This window comes from Sorex araneus, chromosome 1 (assembly GCF_027595985.1).
Source record: "Sorex araneus isolate mSorAra2 chromosome 1, mSorAra2.pri, whole genome shotgun sequence".
In the NCBI taxonomy this organism is placed as follows: Eukaryota; Metazoa; Chordata; class Mammalia; order Eulipotyphla; family Soricidae; genus Sorex; species Sorex araneus.
In genome coordinates this window covers 373,740,657-373,759,825 of record NC_073302.1, presented here as the reverse complement: position 1 = coordinate 373,759,825, position 19,169 = coordinate 373,740,657, and positions in this window count along the sequence as shown.

The window sequence follows — 19,169 nt, the reverse complement described above, 5'->3', positions numbered from 1 at the left end:
ATAAATGGCTGAGGGAAAGCAAGGCGGGGGAAACCTAGATCAACCTTGACCCAAAAGTATAGGAAAGAAAAGGACATGAAAGGGAAGAATTCTAGTGGGGGAGGGGAGAATGTCAAGACCTCAGGTACATTCGTGAGTACACTGTGTGTAGCTAAACCACCCACCTCTGTATGCCTCAAAGTATTTTAATAATTATATTGTCTCTGTCCCTCAAATAACTGATTGGTGGAAGGAGTACTGGAACATATCTAGAAGTGCTCAATAGCTATATATCCAAACCACAGAGTCAACAATAGTGGAAGAATGCAGTCCAGAATACAACAAACTGAAAAGGTGCCTGTCAAGGTGGTAGGCTAAGGGGGTCAGAGGGAATCTGAGGATGTTGTTGGAGGAAAGTTGATAGATGTGGTGGGACTGGTGCTGAAACATTGTATGTCTAAAACTCAATTACAAATAACTTTGCAAATTGGGTGCCTTAATAAAAAAATTTAATGTTTATAGAAAATTAACTGATAACATTAGTTAATAATGACTACTTTGAAGATATAGTGCTTCTTAAATTTAAAAAGTTTTGTTGAAATTATTTTATTAATATATCACACATACAAAACTTTTCTAATAATTATATTATATAAGTTTTATATGTACTTATAAATTTCATTTATCACTTGTATCACTTGTCATCCCGTTGATCTTCAATTTGTTGGAGCGGGTGCCAGTAATGTCTCCATTTGTCCCTGTCATGAGCTAGTGCAGCCCAATGATATCTGCTTGCTCCAGGAACAGGAAGAGCCTCAAATCGTTCATTCAGGGATTTGACGAAGAAATCTGACCATCTAGTTGGTGGGCGGCCATGAGGTCTTCTGACATCCCGTGGAACCCAGTCGGTAACAGCTCTAGTCCAGCGGTCATCTCTGAATTGCATTACATGACCGGCCCATCTGATTTTTGATGCCTTGGCAAACAAGACAGCGTCCCATACATAATGCAGTGCATAGGAGACTATAAAAAATAGTAACAAAGATATGCACAACTTGAGTGAATATCCAAAGCATTATGCTATGGAAGAATTGTTTAAGAAAAAAATACTGCAATTTTATTTGTGTCACCTTCTATAAAAGGCAGAACTATAGAGACATAAGATTGACAAGAATTTGGAGAGATGGGGAAAACAAAAATGAACAAGAGAATTTTGTTGTTGTTGTTACACTGGGAACACTCTCTATTCTTGATAATAGTGTTGGTCAACTTCTTAAAACTCAACTTACATTTATTCAATGAAACCTGCTATTTGTATATCTCAGCAACGCCCAAATGAAAATCCTGAATGAGAGAACATGTACATTAAAAAAAAATTCCCAGCTTGATGAACAGAAATCATCAACTGGATTATGGTCTTGAATTACACTGGATAAACAGTTTAATACTTGGAAAGGCAGATGTTTCTATTACTTGATTAATTTATTCAATACTTCTAAGATTCCTATGAATGAGAATTTGAAAGACATAGAGTACACTCTAAGGAAAGAAAATTGGCAAGGATTATCTTTTTTGGACATGAAATTTACCAAAGTTTCCTCATTCTGACTTTTTTTTTTGGCGGGGGGCAGGAGAACTATGCTCAGGGTTTACTCCTGGCTGAGTACATCCTGAGTAATCTATGTTCAGGGCTTAGTCCTGACTGCTTAGCGTTCACCTCCTGGCAGGTCTTGAGGTACCTGGAATATGGGATGCTGGGTATATGGGGTGCCAGGAATCGAACTCAGGTAGCCACATACAAGGCAAATACCCCACTTGCTGTTCTACTTCTCCAGCCCCTCCTCACCCTGACTTTAAATACAACCCAAACTTTTTTTTCTCTTAAATTTTTTTTTTTACTTTTTTGGCAGCCCATTAACACCTGCAAGCTGTTTCTTTTCTTTCTTTCTTTTTTTTTAGGAAGTCTAAGTTCCTCATTCTAAAATTTCTTCCTCTTATTTCCATCATTTGAACTCTTCTAACTTTCAAGGTTCACTTTTATTTTATTTTATTTTATTTTTGCTTTTTGTGTCACACCCGGCAATGCACAGGGGTTGTTCCTGGTTCTGCACTCAGGAGTGACCCCTGGCAGTGCTCAGGGGACCATATGGGATGCTGGGAATTGAATTCAGATCAGCCAAATGCAAGGCAAACACCCTACCCGCTGTGCTATTGCGCCAGCCCCACAGGGTTCACTTTTAAAGGTCTCTCATAAAGTATTTTAAGGAAGAAACAGCTAAATTCTGAAATCCTTTATGAGTTGCCAGTCGCATATAAAATATGTATTTGGTGAATTTCTGAGGGTTTTCCTGCAAAAGCAAAGAAGTTGGCTGACTCTCCAGATAGGCGTTAGTAACAAGTGCTGAGTGAGCTCCCACTCTAGCACACAGACCTGAACAACCGCTGCCTGCCTTTCCCCATTACAGCACCAAGAATCAGAGTGTCCCATTAACCATACGCTACTCCTTCAAAACACTGAATAAATACTTCTTAAAAAACACTTCAGCCATGTCAAATGGAAGAGAGTACTAAAAAGAGACTATAATTTTCCATCCATATGCGGAGACTATTCTATTCTCTATTGTAGTAATAAAATAAGATTATTTTGTACAAAGATGAAATTACCTAATAACATAGTTCTTAGAACCTATCTCAGTTGTTATGAGCACAGCTATATGCATACCATTCTTCTGTCTTTAGAGAAAGTTCTATTTATATTTTGATTTTGGTTGTGGTAATAGGAATAATTAGCTATTCTCTAAAGATTAGAGAGTGACATTATTAAATCCTTTTCCTAGCTAGTTGCTACCTAAAACATAAAAATATTTTCCCATCTAAAATTTGTATTATTTTGACTAAATTGTATGGCTCTTCATGGGGGAACATGAGTATATTATGTATTCTACACAAAATTAATTTGTCTTACCTTATTATTTATATCCTATGTTGATGACAGCACAGGGGGTGTTGACCAAATATTTATTAATGTTAACGTAATGAAAATGTGCTCATATTGACCTTGAATATCACTGTCATCCCGTTGCTCATTGATTTGTTCAAGAGGGCACCAGTAACGTCTCTCATTGAGAGACTTATTGTTACTGTTTTTGGCATATCCAATACACACAGGTAGCTTGCCAGGCTCTGCCTCGCGGGCTCCATACTCTCAGTTGCTTGCCGGCCTCTTCGAGAGGGGCGGAGGAATCAAACTCTGGTCAGCCGCATGAAAGGCGAACGCCCAACTGCTGTGTTATGGCTTCATACCAATCTTGAATATAAATTAGTTAAAAAGTATGACTTTCTTGAGATGTTAAGGTAATGAAAATGTGCCCATATTGATTTTGAATATTAATTTGTCAAAAGTATGATTTTTCTTGAGCTATATTCAAGAAGGTCAGTATTAATCTTCTGGGATCCATACCTATAGAGAAATCTCTTCTTTTTTGGAGACCTTTTGATCTCTGGACCCCATAAAGGGTTATAACAGGATTCCTGTAGTAGTTTCTTGTCACTTCTTATACTCAGTACTTAGGAAGTCCGTTATCCATTGTAAAAGTTCTAGTGAAAGTGTATGGGTCAATTTCAGTCTATGACTCTTTTGCCAAGTTTAAAACCGCCAATATCTTAGCAACTTTTATTTTTCTTCCAAATACTGTAAGTTAATATACTATATGATGCCTTGAACACTTGTCAAAAAATTTCAGCCAGATTTTTGTTACATAAGCACAAAAGCATCAAACACTAATAAATTCCAACTTTTCATTTTCATATAAAATACAAAGAACCAATGCATACTTTTATGCCCTTGGGCTGAAAAAAATCAACAACTGACATTTAAAAAGAGCAGTGTGTCAAGCAAAAATTATATGAAGCTTTCTTAAATTATTATTTATTTTTTATTAGAGAATCACCTTGGGGATACAGATACAGGTTTACATATTCTCGTGCTTGTGTTTCAGTCATATACAGCCTGAGTATCCCTCTACCAGTGCCCGTCCTCCGCTAATGACCCCATCATCCCTCCCACCCACTCCCACCCCACCCCCTACCCACCCCATCTTCGGTAGGGCATTCCCCTCTGTTCCCTGTCTCCCTTTGGGCATTGTGATTAGCAATGAAGGTCTTGGGTGACCAATGTGTTCGGTCTATAGTCTGCTCTGAGCATGCTTCTCCCATCCCAAGCAGTCCTCCCACCACATTTTTGATTGGTATTCCCTTCTCTATCTGAGCTGCCCTTTCCCCCAGCATGTCAGGCTGGTCTCCAAGCCATGGAGCAAATCTGGTACTTATTTCTGTTAATCTTGGGTGTTAGTCCTGTTGTTTTATATTCTGCAGATGAGTGCAATTCTTCAATGACTGTCTCTCTCTTTCTGACTCATTTCACTTAGCATGATACTATCCATATTGATCCACTTGTATGCAAAGTTCAAGTCTTTTCTGACAGCTGCATAGTATTCCATTGTGTAGATGTACCAAAGTTTCTTTAGCCATTCATCTCTTCTTGGGCATGCAGGTTTTTTTCATATTTTGGCTATTGTAAACAGTGCTGCGATGAACATACATGTGCAGATGTCATTTTGACTATATCTTTTTGCCTCTCCAGGATATATTCCCAGAAGTGGTATTGCAGGGTCAAATGGGCGCTCGATTTCTAATTTTTTGAGGAGCAACCATTTTGTTTTCCAGAAGGGTTGAACCAGTCGGCATTCCCACCAGCAGTGTAGGAGGGTCCTTTTCCTCCACATCCACGCCAACAGCAGTTGCTTCTGTTCTTTTGGGTGTGTGCCAGTCTCCGTGGTGTTAGGTGCTATCTCATAGTTGTTTTGATCTGCATCTCCCTGATGATTAGTGATGATGAGCATTTTTTCATGTGCCTTTTGGCCATTCAGATTTCTTCCTTGAGAAAGTTTCTGTTCATTTCTTCACCCCATTTTCTGATGGGGCTGGATTTTTTCTTCTTGTAGAGTTTGACCAGTGCCTTATATACCCTTGATATCTACCCCTTATCAGATGCATATTGAGTGAATTTCCTTTCCCATTCTGTAGATTGCCTTTGTATTCGGGTCACTGTGTCTTTTGCGGTGCAGAATCTTCTTAGTTTAATATAGTCCCATTTGTTTATTTCTGTTACTACTTGATTGCTTAGTTCCATGTCATCTTTGAAGATATATTTGGCTTCAATATCATGGAGGGTTTTTCCGACTTTGTTTTCAATGTACCTTATGGATTGTGGTCCGATGTTGAGATCTTTAATCCATTTTGAACTGACTTTTGTGCATGGTGTCAGGTCGAGGTCTAAGACTATTCTTTTGCATGTGGTTGACCAGTTATGCCAGCACCATTTGTTAAAGAGCCTTTCTTTTCAGCAGGTCTGGCATTAGGGGAGAGACTCTCCAAACAATAATAGTGAGTTTTGTTGAAATATTGAATGAAATCAAAGTGAAAGTAAAGTAAAATTTATTAGTTACTAGGGGCGTGGGGGTGAGGGATGGAGCTGTACTCTGATTCTTGGTGGTGGAATATGTGCACTGGTGAAGGGATGGATGTTTGAGCATTGTATAACTGAGACTTAAACCTGAAAACTTTGTAACTTTCCACATGGTGACTCATTAAAAAATTCAAAAAAATATATAAATATCATGAAATTTTTCTATCAATTAATGGAGTTTTTTCAGGAGTGGTTCAAGTCTTTCCTAAAAGCTTTGTATAAATATCTCCAAGATTTTTAGACTACACAAGTCACTTTTTATCTATGCCACAGTTGGTTTGTAAGGACTAGAATATTGATCTATAAAATAGATCTACCACAAAAGAATAATAAAAGCTTAGGGAATAGGGATGAGGATTATTAGTATAATATAAAGTGCTGGGGGAAGATCAGAGGATAAAGCTGACTGGAGGTAACAGACCTGATGAAGGGTTTCGGCCCCCTGATAGTGGTGAGGTAACTTATGTACATCAAAACCATAAGCATCAATACTATAATTTTTTTTGTTTACTATGGGGCCAATTTAGTAGGGGTGCCTCGGGACATGGGTGGAGGGATGCTTGCACTGCTGGTTGGTGTGGAGTCTGAACATTGTATGCCTTTGAAGAAACTTTCCTCAAGATAGTCAAAGCCATCTGCCACAAACCCATGAAAAGCATCATTCTCAACAGGAAGAAACTAGACTTCCCTCTAAAATTGGGGATGAGACAAGGTTGCCCACTCCCAACACTTTTTTATTCAATATAGTATTAGAAGTTCTGGCCATAGCAATTAGACAAGAAAAAGATATCAAAGGCATACAGATAGGAAAGGAAGAAGTCAAGTTATCACTATTTGAGGAAGATATGATACTAAGAAAATCTTAAAGACTCTACCAAAAAAAGCTCCTAGAAACAGTAGGTTTGTATAGTAAAATGGCAGGCTAGAAAATCGATACCCAAAAGTCCATGGCTTTCCTATATACAAATAATGAAAGAGAACAAAGAGATATTTAAAAAACTATCCCATTCACAATAGTACCTCAGAAAATCAAGTACCTTGGAATCAGCTTAACTAAAGAGGTGAAAGAACTATACGAGGAAAATTACAAAACACAACTTCAAGAAATAAAAGAGGACACTAAGAAATGCAGACACATCCCCTGCTCATGGAGAGGCTTAACATTATCAAAATGGCAATATTGCCCAAAGGACTATACAGATTTAATGTGGTCCCTATCATCCTGATACTCATGACATTCTTCAAAGAAATAGACAAAACACTCCTGAAATTCATGTGGAACAATAACCCCTCACGAATACCTAAAGCAATCTTTGGGAAAAAGAAGATGAGTGGCATGACCTTCCCAAACTTCAAACAGCACTAGAAAGCAGTAGTAATGAAAACATCAAGGTATTGGACTAGAAACAGACCTACAAACCAATGGAAAAGACTTGAATATTCTATCACAGACTCTGAAATATATGATCACTTAATCTTTTATTTATTTATTTATTTATTTATTTTGCTTTTTGGGTCACACCCAGCGATGCTCAGGGGTTACTCCTGGCTTTGCACTCAGGAATTACTCCTGGCGGTGCTTGGGGGACCATATGGGATGCCGGGGATCGAACTCGGGTCGGCCGCGGGCAAGGCAAACGCCCTACCCGCTGTGCTATCGCTCCTGTCCAATCACTTAATCTTTTATAAAGGAGCAAGATATGTGATATGAAACAAGGTAAGCCCCTTTGACCAGTAGTGCTGGGAAAACTGGACAGTTACGTGCAAAAAGAAAGAAAAAAAAAGGTGAACTTTGACCTCTCATGCGAGGGACAAAAGTCAGATCAAAGTGGATTAAAGACCTTAATATCAGACTCAGGTTTACTCCTGGTTCTGTGCTCAGGGATTTCTCCTAGCAAGGCTTTGGGGGCCCATATCGGGGTTGCATTTGGTTTGATTACATGCAAGGCAATGAAAAAGCAAAAAAAAATTTTTTTTTTTTGATCATATGTGGCAGTGTTTTAAGTCTCATTGTTGGCTATGTGCTCAGGGACTGCCACTGCTGAGGGGCCCAAATGTGATGCCAGGGATGGAACAGGACTGGACATATGTAAAGCAAGTGTTTTACTCACTATATTCTCTCTCTCTCCTTCTCCACCTCCCTGCCCCCTCCCTTCCTCCTCCTACCTTTCTCCTCCCCCACTTCTTCCTCTCCCAGGAAGTTTTATTTTTATCATAAATAAACTGGAAACCAAGGAGAGCCTAAGGGATAGGCAAGTACAATGGATATATATTACATACATATGTATTTTCTATGTGTGTGTATATATATGTATATATATATATACATATATACATATAAAATACTGGATTTGGGACTATACCCAGTATTGCTATGAGCTACTCCCAGCTCAGTGACTGGGGTGGAGGGGGTCATTCCTTGGGTGCTTAGGAATCTCTGTGGTGCCAGGGATCAAATCTGGACCTCCCATATGGAAAGCAAGCCCTCAGCTTCCTGAGCTAATTCTCCAACTCCAATGTATAATTTTTGACTAATTTTGTGTTAATTTTTTAAATCATTTTTGGCTGTTGTGTGAACACTGTGGGGGCAGGGACCAAGTCAAAGCCGTGTGTGTGTGTGTGTGTGTGTGTGTACAGAGATGTGAAATGTATTTTCTGAATGTAGGTTGTTAAAAACACTGCTCATGATGGAATAGAGGAGGGATCACTAAGAAAATGATGGCTGGAGGAACCAGTTGGGATGGGAGATGCATGCCAAAAGTAGATAATGGACCAAACATGATGACCTCTCAGTGTCTGAGTTGCAAGCTATAATGTCCAAAAGCAGAGAGAAAGTATGGGGAATATTGTCTTCCATAGAGGTAGGGAGAGGGTGGGAAAGGGGGGGTATACCAGGAATATCGGTGGTGGGGAATGTGCACTGGTGGAGGCATGGGCATTTGATCATCGTGAGATTGTAATCCAAACATGAAAGCTTGTAATTATCTCACGGTGATTCAATAACATTTTAAAAATTAAAAAAAAAAAACACTGCTCATGTCCTTACAGGAGTTTTGTTCTGGAGGCCAATGAGATGATATAGTGGGTACTATCTGCTTGTCTCACATGAAGACTGCTAGTTGTGGCCTCCAAAAAAATTTTTTTAAATGACAAATAGAAGTATTTAAAGGGGTCAAGACATAGTTCAATGAATGATTTACTTGCCTTGTACACAGTTGACCTGTATTCAATCCCCAGCACCATTAATGGTCACTTGGGCACTGCCAGGAGCTATCTCAATAAAGAACCAGGAGTGAATCCTGATCACAACCATGTGTAGCCTAAACACCAAGGGAGGAAAGAGATACTTAGAAGGGAGAAACTAGACAAAGGTACTTCTGGGGTTAGTTCTTAGGAATTTCTCCTGTTAAAAAAGAATTGACTTTCTTCTAAGGAGGTAGCTTGACTTGTATTCATTATTTGTATCAGCATTTAAGACAATTTAGACATCCTATTCTCAATGCAAACACTAATTTTCTCACAGTACATTTTTCTAAAAGGAAATGCATGTTTCATATAAGTGAATTATATCATCTTCTATTGAAAATTTTGCCATGGAACAGCCTCTCAACTTAGCTTTTCTAAGGTTCATAAAATTGTACTGCTATTTCTTCACCTTATAGGTTGACATATAATTCATGGCAATAACATGTGGGTGTGGGTTTTTGAAAGGCAAATGTCCAAAGTATAGTTTCCATCTGTGCTGTGACATCCATTGAGGACTTTGCAGAGTGCTACATTCTAATATAAGAACAACGAGAAGCTTGTAATTCTATAGAATTTTAGAAAGAATACTGTCTGTACTTAAAATCCCAGTGTATTTTATGCATTTGTATATGTCTGATATTTGTGTGCATGTAGGTCTATATACGCATAATTATGAGTTCGTTGTCAGGGTCAGAAACTGGAAAACCTACATGTATCTGTGCTCATACATGTATGCAAGCACAAATGGAAAGATGATAGTCCTTGAAACCTCAATTTTTTTAAAAAGAAAAATATACTTTCTTTTATATATCATTTATATTACTCATCTGGAAGTACATGATTTTATTTCCAAAGTCCACCTGCAAATCTAAAAGAGCCAAGTTTTGAAACTAGAACCAGAAATTAGAAGTAGAACTCCCCAGATCTCTTTAGGGCCGTTTCATTGAAATTTGAAGGTAACTAATAGCACATTTCATGACGCGTGATTTTCAAAGATGATGAATGAGCGAGCGGGGGAGTGTTGTTCCTGTATCAGATCCTGTTTTGGTTGCCTCCCAAATCTCTTAGATTCGGGGTCTGGGTGGAGAGAGGAAATAAGTGAATCTTGCAACATAAAACTTTCCCACTTAATTAGAAGGGTGTGTGGAATAGTCCAAGGAAAAAGGAAACATTTTTCAACTTTGAATCTCTATGTGGACAAGTCTCCTTAGGAGGAAGCTTTGGTGACTAGATCCAAGTATCATTTTTCTCCAAACCAAACTCAACATGACTTTACCAGTGGGAAAGGAATTTGGTCTATTCAAAGACAGGATTTTAGGAGGGATATATCTTAAAATACTAAATGCAAAGTTGTTTCGATAGCTCTATTTTCAGATTAAGACACAAAAACCAAGCAGGTCCTGTGAGACAGAGTTTACAATCTCAGGCCTAGGAGGTGATATTACTATTCACATCCTGACTGAGCCTTTTACTTCCTGTCTGACTATGGAAACCATTAAATCTCAGTGGTTTCAATCTTTAGATGAGAACAAAAATAGCAACCAATGTCACAGAATCCTTAGGAGAACTGACCTTTCACCTGTCTAACAGCAAAACTCCTTAAACACTATAACCACTTAATAGTAGTATATTAACAAGATAAATTATTATGATCAAAGAATTAAATTATTTAACTCTGCACTGATAGGGCCTACATTTTGTTAGGACTTCAAGTTTTTTTATTTTTTTTAATTTTAAGTCGAATGTAACCGTTGCTGTGGCAGGGCAGATTAATTATAGTGTGTGAACTAAATGGAGTAGAAAAATTTTAGGGTCTTTTGTTACATTCAACTTATTCTCCCACATCAAAAGCCCACTCAGTCCAACATCTACAGTCTTCAACTGAAAATTCAATTTAATTATCTATGCAATTTTATGGAAAATAACACTGGCCCATCCCGATAATATTATACAGCCAGGCTTCTTCAACTTCTCACAGTTACTACACTTTCACTAAGAAATTTTTATATAACTCCAGTTACATAGAATATAGATACATAACACAGCAATACAAATCAAGTATTTACTGATAAAGACGTTTTTATTTCAGGACAGAGAGACAGTATTGAGCTAAGGTGCTTATCTTGTGTATGACAGCCCTAGTACCTACCACACAGGGGCCTCAAACACTGCTGGATGTGACCCAAACCCTAAATTTTAAACAAGATTTTTAACATCTACATGAACATAACCCATAAAGAAACTAGATTACAGAGAAATCTTTTGTGAGTTCTAGGGGCCTCCGAGGAATTCTTAGGGTTACCTAGGAGGCTCTTTGACTCACAGCCTTTAAATGCTCAGGATAAGCAACACAATGCTACTCATACCCAGTGGTACTAGAGGTTATACCTGGTGGTACCCAGAGTCCACATGGTGCCAGGGATCAAACTTGGGATCTCTCTCTTGCAAAGTATGTTCTCCACTCCTTTGATCTCTCTCCCCAGCCTTCTTTCCTATTGCTTCTATAATAGTCTAAGCAGAAACAAATTTTCCTTCTTTTTGTTCAATTTGACACAAACTTTCTCTTAATCTCACCCAAGGTGGTTCCTGTCTTCTCTCTCAGAATGGAATAAACGGTTTAAACTCTTTTGTTCTGCTTAAACAACACTTCCCCCTTTCCAGCACTATTTAAATACCCTCTTGCTTACACTCTTTAACCTATCTCTCAACATTTTATGACAAAGTAGAAATTGAAAATAGAAATATAAGAGTTAAAAAATCAAAACATAAAAGTTAGAACTCTAGATATCAATATCAGTCTCATCTTGGCAGATGGAATGTACTTAAAGTTGTATATAATTTTTGTTTTGAGGCATAAATATAACATTCCTTGGGTCATTTTCTTCCAAGGCAAATAAAATATGGATAGAAAAGAGGGCGTGAGAGGTAGCATAGCAGGTAAGGACTTGCCTTGCATGAAGCTGGCCCTAGTTGATCCTTGTCACTATATAAGTTCCCCTGAGCACAGAGCCATGAGTGATCCTTGAGCACAGAGGCAGAAATAAGCCCTGAGCACTGTTAGCTGACAACAAAACCCAAGATAAACAGAAACAAGTTAGGTATAAAAGAAGTATGATCATTAGTTTACATGGACTAAATAACCACTTATCTGGGTTTCAAATAGAGTTTTGTGGCAAGGTCACCACATTTTTGCCTGTCTTCAAAAAGGGAAATGATAAACTGCCCTGAAGAGTACACTCTGCTTCCTTTCCAAAGGGTGCTGCTAACAGAGCTGACTACACCCTTCCTGTTGTCCCAGGTGCTAAAGTTTAAAATATCGAAGCACTTGGCATCCTAAAGATATTCTCTGAGTTGCCTATAAAAAGATTGGTCTTAGATTTCACCAGTGTAGCAGCAGACACTTCTTCCATTACATTCTACTTTCTCATGAGAGAATCTAATAGTGAGAGAATTTAACAGTGAATAGTGAGAGAATTCAATCGTGAATCAAACCTCATAGCAACTCAGCTCCTTTACTTTATGTTAATTGTTTTTTAACTTCTCTCTCTCTACAGAAGTAGGTATTTAGTGGTTCAGTTATTTTCCATGTTTTTACCTGACTGGCCTACCTTGGTGGCAAAGACTCCTGGAAATATTCTACACCTGTTTTTTTTTCTCAGAAGATATGAGAACTATTGACCACAGTTGTAAGAGGGAAGTGGATGATGTAGAAACTTATAAAGGAACACTGGAAAGATGTTCATTGATCTTTATACTACTAGTATTTTCTCTCTTGACCATGACCAAAGGGATTTTCTTCTCTTCACCCCATGGAGAAGAAAGTGAGAGAGATACTGATTGGGAAATTCAGAGAAGTAATGGCTAGATATTTTTTCTTATAAATTATTATCTATGTTATTCATATATTTCAGATTGTGATCCGTCTTATTTTATCTACTTTTCATATGAAGTGGATTTACTGAGACATTCTACATAAATATTTGTGTTTTATTAAAATGAGGCTTTCATGGTGTTAGACATAAAGGAAATAGCTCTAAACGAGAGGTTAAGTGTGAACTTTCAGGAAAGAGGAATTTAGTTGTTACAAAATATGTTATCTTCTTTGATGAGAAATGATGAATGGAACATCTTTCATGTCATAAACTACTGCATGGTGGGCAAAAGTGCAGCCAATGTTTAGACAGGTTATTTATTGGTCAATTTTAGTCTTTTCTTAATTGACAGAGCAGTTTGGGAGAAGGGAATTAGTGAGAAATTTTACTAGGCACTGATGCAACGGGGACTGACTGTGAACATAGAGGGGCAATGTTAGCATTTGACTCAAAGAATTTTAGGTGACTTTGAAAGGAGATAGATAACCAATAACTTGAAATTATACCTTAAACTCAGGGGGATAGAAGAGGTAATGGCTCATTTGTGGACATCACCTGGGTTAAAGATGAACCATTACCTCTTCTCTAAATTTTCTGGAATAAAAGTAAAATTTATAACCAAATACAACTCAGACATGAATTAAAATTTTTAATTTAAAAGACATTTAACTGCAAAAAGTTGAGGGGTATATCTTATTGGGCTGCTAGAACAGCACAAATCTTCATTATTTTCTTGACAGTGCTCTTTTATTAGCTATTGTTGGAGTCACTCATGAGAGCATAGCCAGCCATCAGGGCAATTGCTAAAATCAGACCTCACCTGAGTTCAGGCAGTGAGAGTGACTGATGACTCCAGAACCTTCCAGTAATTCCGAAAACAACTTTTTGTATTTGATTTTAATAGCACCCATAGAATTGGAGTGCTGACCTTGGCAGGGGTGGGGGAGGGTGGGGGAAACCTAGGCAATTATTCACTAATAATTCTCTAGTAACTAGAAGCAAACTAATCAGCTATGAAGCAGAAATTCAATAAAATTAGGCAATAGGATTTCAAGCAACAAGCAATTTCCAAAGTGCATATTTTATAATATGTAAGTGACTGAGCAGGCCTAAGCAATAAGCATTTCTTGCAAAAGTAGAGGCATTCAGACACAAGTCTAATATCCTATCATACAGAAGGAGCACCAGAGAAAGTTACCTGGACTTCTTGATAAAGTCTTCATGGACTTTATCAGGAAGTTATATTGCACATTGTCTTTTATCCTATGATACATGCCAAATTAATGTGTGTATGTGTCTGGCTGCTCACCTAAGGTATATGAGGGTGACAGCATAATTCATTGAGAAAGTGGACAATAGTTGCAAAGGCCACAGAGTGTAAAAGAGATCTCATGAGTGCTTACTTTATTTAGGAATTATGATGTCACTGCTGACCTGAGAAAGGGTAGATTCTATAAAATTCTGAGGGCAAACCCTGGTTACAGGAAGGTGAAGAGTGGACAGAGACTTCCTTCTCTAACAATACTGGCAGAGTAAATATCCTGAAAGACTATCCCTCTGCAAAGTTCCTAAAAGTAGTGATACAAAATTGAAAACATATTTTAATGTGTGCTTAGAGAAAGTAAAAAAAAGACTGAGTTATGGGAGGCCAAGCCAAAGGTTCTGGGAAAAACAAACTAAAAAGATTTGTAAGCAATAAAATTATTTGTTCATTCCGATATTCAAGAACTTTGGTTTTGACCTTAATACACTGAGATCTACATTTATGGGAGGATTGCATTCCATTTCTGGGAGTTGTAAAAAATTTCATCTCAGAGAATGTTTGAATTAGAATATACAGGCTAAAAGTTTGAATTAAGAACTTTGTACTAAGAAAAAATATTCCCTAGAGACTTCATCAAGTTAGTCCTCCTGTAAGACAGGGTCCTATATGTTCTTAAGACTTATCAGACTAAGTATACTACTCGAAGTATCAGAAGCAGATTTTTTCTCCTAACCATCAAGTTTCAAAGAACTACCATAATCAAACCAACTCTCAAACAGTGTTGATCACGTCTAAGAATTATAAACTATGAAATAGTAAAGGAAATAAGTTCTAGGAATGCATATCTACAAAAAAGAGCAACAAAATTCATACCAATAAAGAGATATTCCAACTGCATTCATAATCCAAACATAAATTCATAATATTAGTGTGCAATGTTTGAAGTAAAAGCCTAAATAAGGAGGAAGTAACCGCAAAGATACCCGGGCAGCTGATATAAAAATTAGAGACTTAGATATTTAATATTGGAATTCAAATAATTTTTAAGAGGTATATTTTTTAGGCTCCTAAACATAACAAACAGATCAAAATGGCATATAGATATGAAGCCATTTGCTTTAAAAGAGCACAGAGATACAGAGACAGAATATGAAAGATAAGAAAGATAAAGGACAGATTGATAAAATGAAGCTTAAGTCAAATCAAAATTCCAGAGAGAAATTGAGTGACAATTCTGGTGGGTAAAATGACTAAGTACAAGAAAATGTCTACATATCAAAACTAACAGGTACAGAAAAAAATACATAAAAGATAAATTTATGTATTTTGTTTGTTCATTTTTGGTGTCACACCCAATGGTCCTCAGGGCTTACTCCTTGTTCTGTGTTCAGGAATCACGCCTTATGGGACTCAGGGGACCAAGATTGCCAAGGACCATTGTAGGGACCATAGTGAGTATAAGGCAAGCATCCCATCTCTATTCTATTGTTCTAGCTTGCGAAATTTATAGTTTTGTGTATATTTTAGAACAACTGAAGTTTGTAAGTTAAATGTCCAATTCAATGTTGAAGGAGTTAAAGGACAAAGTTGAAGATAAGGAGAAACAACAAACTGATATGATTTTTGGAAAAAAAAAGACAAATGAATTTTAAACCTCTGGTAAGATGGATCAATGAAAAATAGATAGAAATAATATTTTGATATTAAAAGGAAAGAGTTTCAGAAAAAAAACAGACTAGAAAAGAAGCAGAATGCTGTGGACAAATTTAGATTATAATTACAACTTAAATTAAATTTGCACATTTCAAAAACATTCCTCACAAAACTGATGAGAGAATTAGGAAAAACATATGTTGTAGTGAAGATATTAAGTTCTTGCCTAGGAAACAACTCGAAGTTTGACAATTCTACTGGATATTTAACAAGCAAATAATTTCATTATAATACATTATCCACAGAAGAAAAGATACTACTCCTTTATTATTTGGTGAGGTCACTGTAATTTTAATTTAAAAACTTAATAATGAAAAGTTTCAAAAGGAAAATTGCAGTCTTAACATAGATAATACAAAATTATGAACATAGACAATACAAAATTCTTTATGAAATACTTATAAGCTGTTATTTGCAGGGTATTAAACACAGGAAAGTTAAATCAAAAATAGAAATTACCATGTGATCTGACACCTAGGTGTTTATCCAAAGACACTAAAATACATACTCAAAAATTATATACATACTTCCACATTAAAGTCTTGTTTCCAATAGATAAGATATGGAAATAAGCCAAGTGTTCATGAATCTCCATCAATAAATGAATAAATAGATATGTGCGATACATATGTGTTTATTTATTCTTTAGGGACATACTCAGGTTCTATGCTCAGAAAACCATATGTAGTGCCAGGGATCAAACCAGACCATGTATAAGGTAAGCATCTTAACCACTATAGTATATTCTCCAGCCTCACAATAGAATATTCACTGTCACTGTCACTGTCATTCCATTGCTCATCTATTTGCTCGAGCAAATCGAACAAAAGTCTACATTTTGAGACTTGTTACTATTTTTGGCGTATGAAATATACCACGGGCAGCTTGCCAGGCTCTGCCGTGTGAGCGAGATACTCTTGGTAGCTTAATGGGCTCTCCAAGAGGGGCAGAGGAATTGAACCCAGGTTGGCCACATGCAAGGCGAACGCCCTACCATTGTGCTATTCATTTATAAATATAAAATTTTTGCAATTTGAGACAACAGAAAAATTCTTTAATTATGACACATGCTAAGTAAAAGAACTCAGTCAAGGACACATCACACATGGAATAAAAACAAAACGAAACCTCTGAAACCATAGATACAAAAATCAGATTGGTGAATGTTAGAGATTTGAGATCAAAGGAGATATTGTTCAAAATGGATTAAGGTGATCAAAGTGACAAACTTCCAATTACAAAGTAAGATGTGGGCATATAATATACAACATGGTAATTATAGTTAATATATAGTTGAAAGTTGCTAAGAGATAATCTTAAAGATTCTCAGCACAAGAGAAAATTTTGTAACTATGAGATTAAACCTTGATAAAATACACAAATTATTTAAGATAAGATTGTCCAAGAAATGCAGACCTATTAACATTTTAAATTAACATTTTTAAATCTATTCAAAGTAACATAAAAATTTTAAAAATGCCTTGCTGGTTTGCAGATAATATAGATGCAATACTCATTTATATCAGAAACTATTAGCAAAGTTGGAAGTTCTTTTCTTAACTTACATCTACTGAAGTCTCTTAAGAAATCATAATAAGTTATTTTTAAAGAGGAATCCAAAAACCCTGCTACTATAACCACATAATAAACACTGAACTGAGTGGCTCAGAAAGCACCAGGACGTAAGTGAAATAATATTTGCACGATAGGAACATGACAGAAAAATTATGCATTATTTGCCAAAATGATTATCTTTTTAGAAAACCTAGAAGAAATTATGAATTATACAAACTGCTAAAAGAGCTATATGCAGTGAGAACATTGCACAAAAACAGACCATTGCACAAAAGTTAAAACAGCGTGTCATTTGTATAACCAAATCTGGCTGATTATGAGTCCGTTTAACAAAAGATGGTCATTTTATGGAGAAATACACATTTTCAAATATATTTTAGAGTTCCTAGATCGAGATGTTCATTTTTATGTATAATAAGATTCAACTCACTTATCCCAAAATATGTGGAGTCATTGCCATTTATTTTTAAATCTAAGCCAATTTTCTTAAATTTATTCTTTTTTTTTTTTTAAGGTATAAACTAACTTGAGGTTCTGGTTTGTCTCAAAGAAAGTGATAGAGTACATAAGTTGCACTCATTGTGAGTCAGCTTAACAAAAGATGGATTATTTTTGTTAAGACCTCAGGATTCACCCCTGGCAAAGCTTCCCTCTACCTCATCTTCCCTTCCCCAGAGGGTGTCCCTCACAAGAGCAAACAGCAAAATACACTAGAGGTAGATGATGAGTCAACAAGAACAAAACTAAAGTGTAAGTGATTTATTTAACAGATATTCTGACCTCTCTGGTACAGTGGACCAGCAGCAAAGAAGAAAGAACCCAAAATTAAACCAAAACTTACAACAGAATTCAGAAAGTTTCAGCACTAATATTGGTAAGCAAAAGAACAATGCAATTATAAGTATTTTAAAGATCCTAAAATAAGGAATTTAGCAACAAAACCTAAGTTATAGGTGCGTTAGACTTTATTCACAATTTAAAAAAGCTGTCGAAAGAACCCTATACAACAAAGGAGGAAGCATCAGAGAGATAAGCAAAGGGGTTAAGTGCTGGTGCATACAATTTACCTCACTTTGACCTTTTATGGTTCCTCCAGTCACCTCTGAGAGTGCCACCCATCCCCGAGCACAGAGCTGGGAGTAGCCACCAAAGCCCCCAAATCAAATAAAAAATTTTTTTTTAATTCGAAAAGAAAAGAATTAAAAAGAAAAACATTAAAAACAGGACAGAACAAGCTGAGTATAAAAATGTCACAGTTGGAAAGACATACTTGCAATCTATAACAGTGAGAAAACAAAAAAGGGTATCCAAGGACTTGTATGTTTTTCAACCACATTCAACAGTGCTCAGGAGCTATTCCTGGCTCATTACTTGGGGGCACCATGCAGTACTGAAGATCAAACCCCAGCTTCCTGCATGCAAAGCATGTGCTGCAGCCCATTGACCTCATTAAAAAAAAAAAAAGTGAAACAAAAATCAGTCACACAATAAATACAAGAGGAAACACAAAGTATAATGCCCATACCAGAAACCTGTGTGATATCTTAAATTCACGTTACTTCAAAAAATTTTAACTATGACAATATACTAGACACCATTTGCAAATCAAGAAAGTGAACATTTAAACCAAAATAAAAAGTCTTAGAAGACATCATTTCCTCCTAACAACAAGTTAAAAGACTGGACGAAATGAAAAACCAACCAAACTGGAGTCCATAAGAGGCACGGAGAAGGAAATGTACTTCCCGCCTAGTGAAAGAAACAGGAGACAGAAACAGGTTCTTACCTTAGCAGAGACCCACAAGGAGAAATGTCTAGAAGCAATGGGCAATTAGGAAAACCTGAGCTGTCATCTCCAAATTGCTGAAGGTTCAGTGCATACAACTCTAAGAATAAAAATTTCAGGGGGAGAAAAAATAGGCACCTCAAAAGGCCTACGTCTGTGAGCTCTATGGCTAGGAGAGCAACAGGTTTCTCTATTTTACATCAGAGA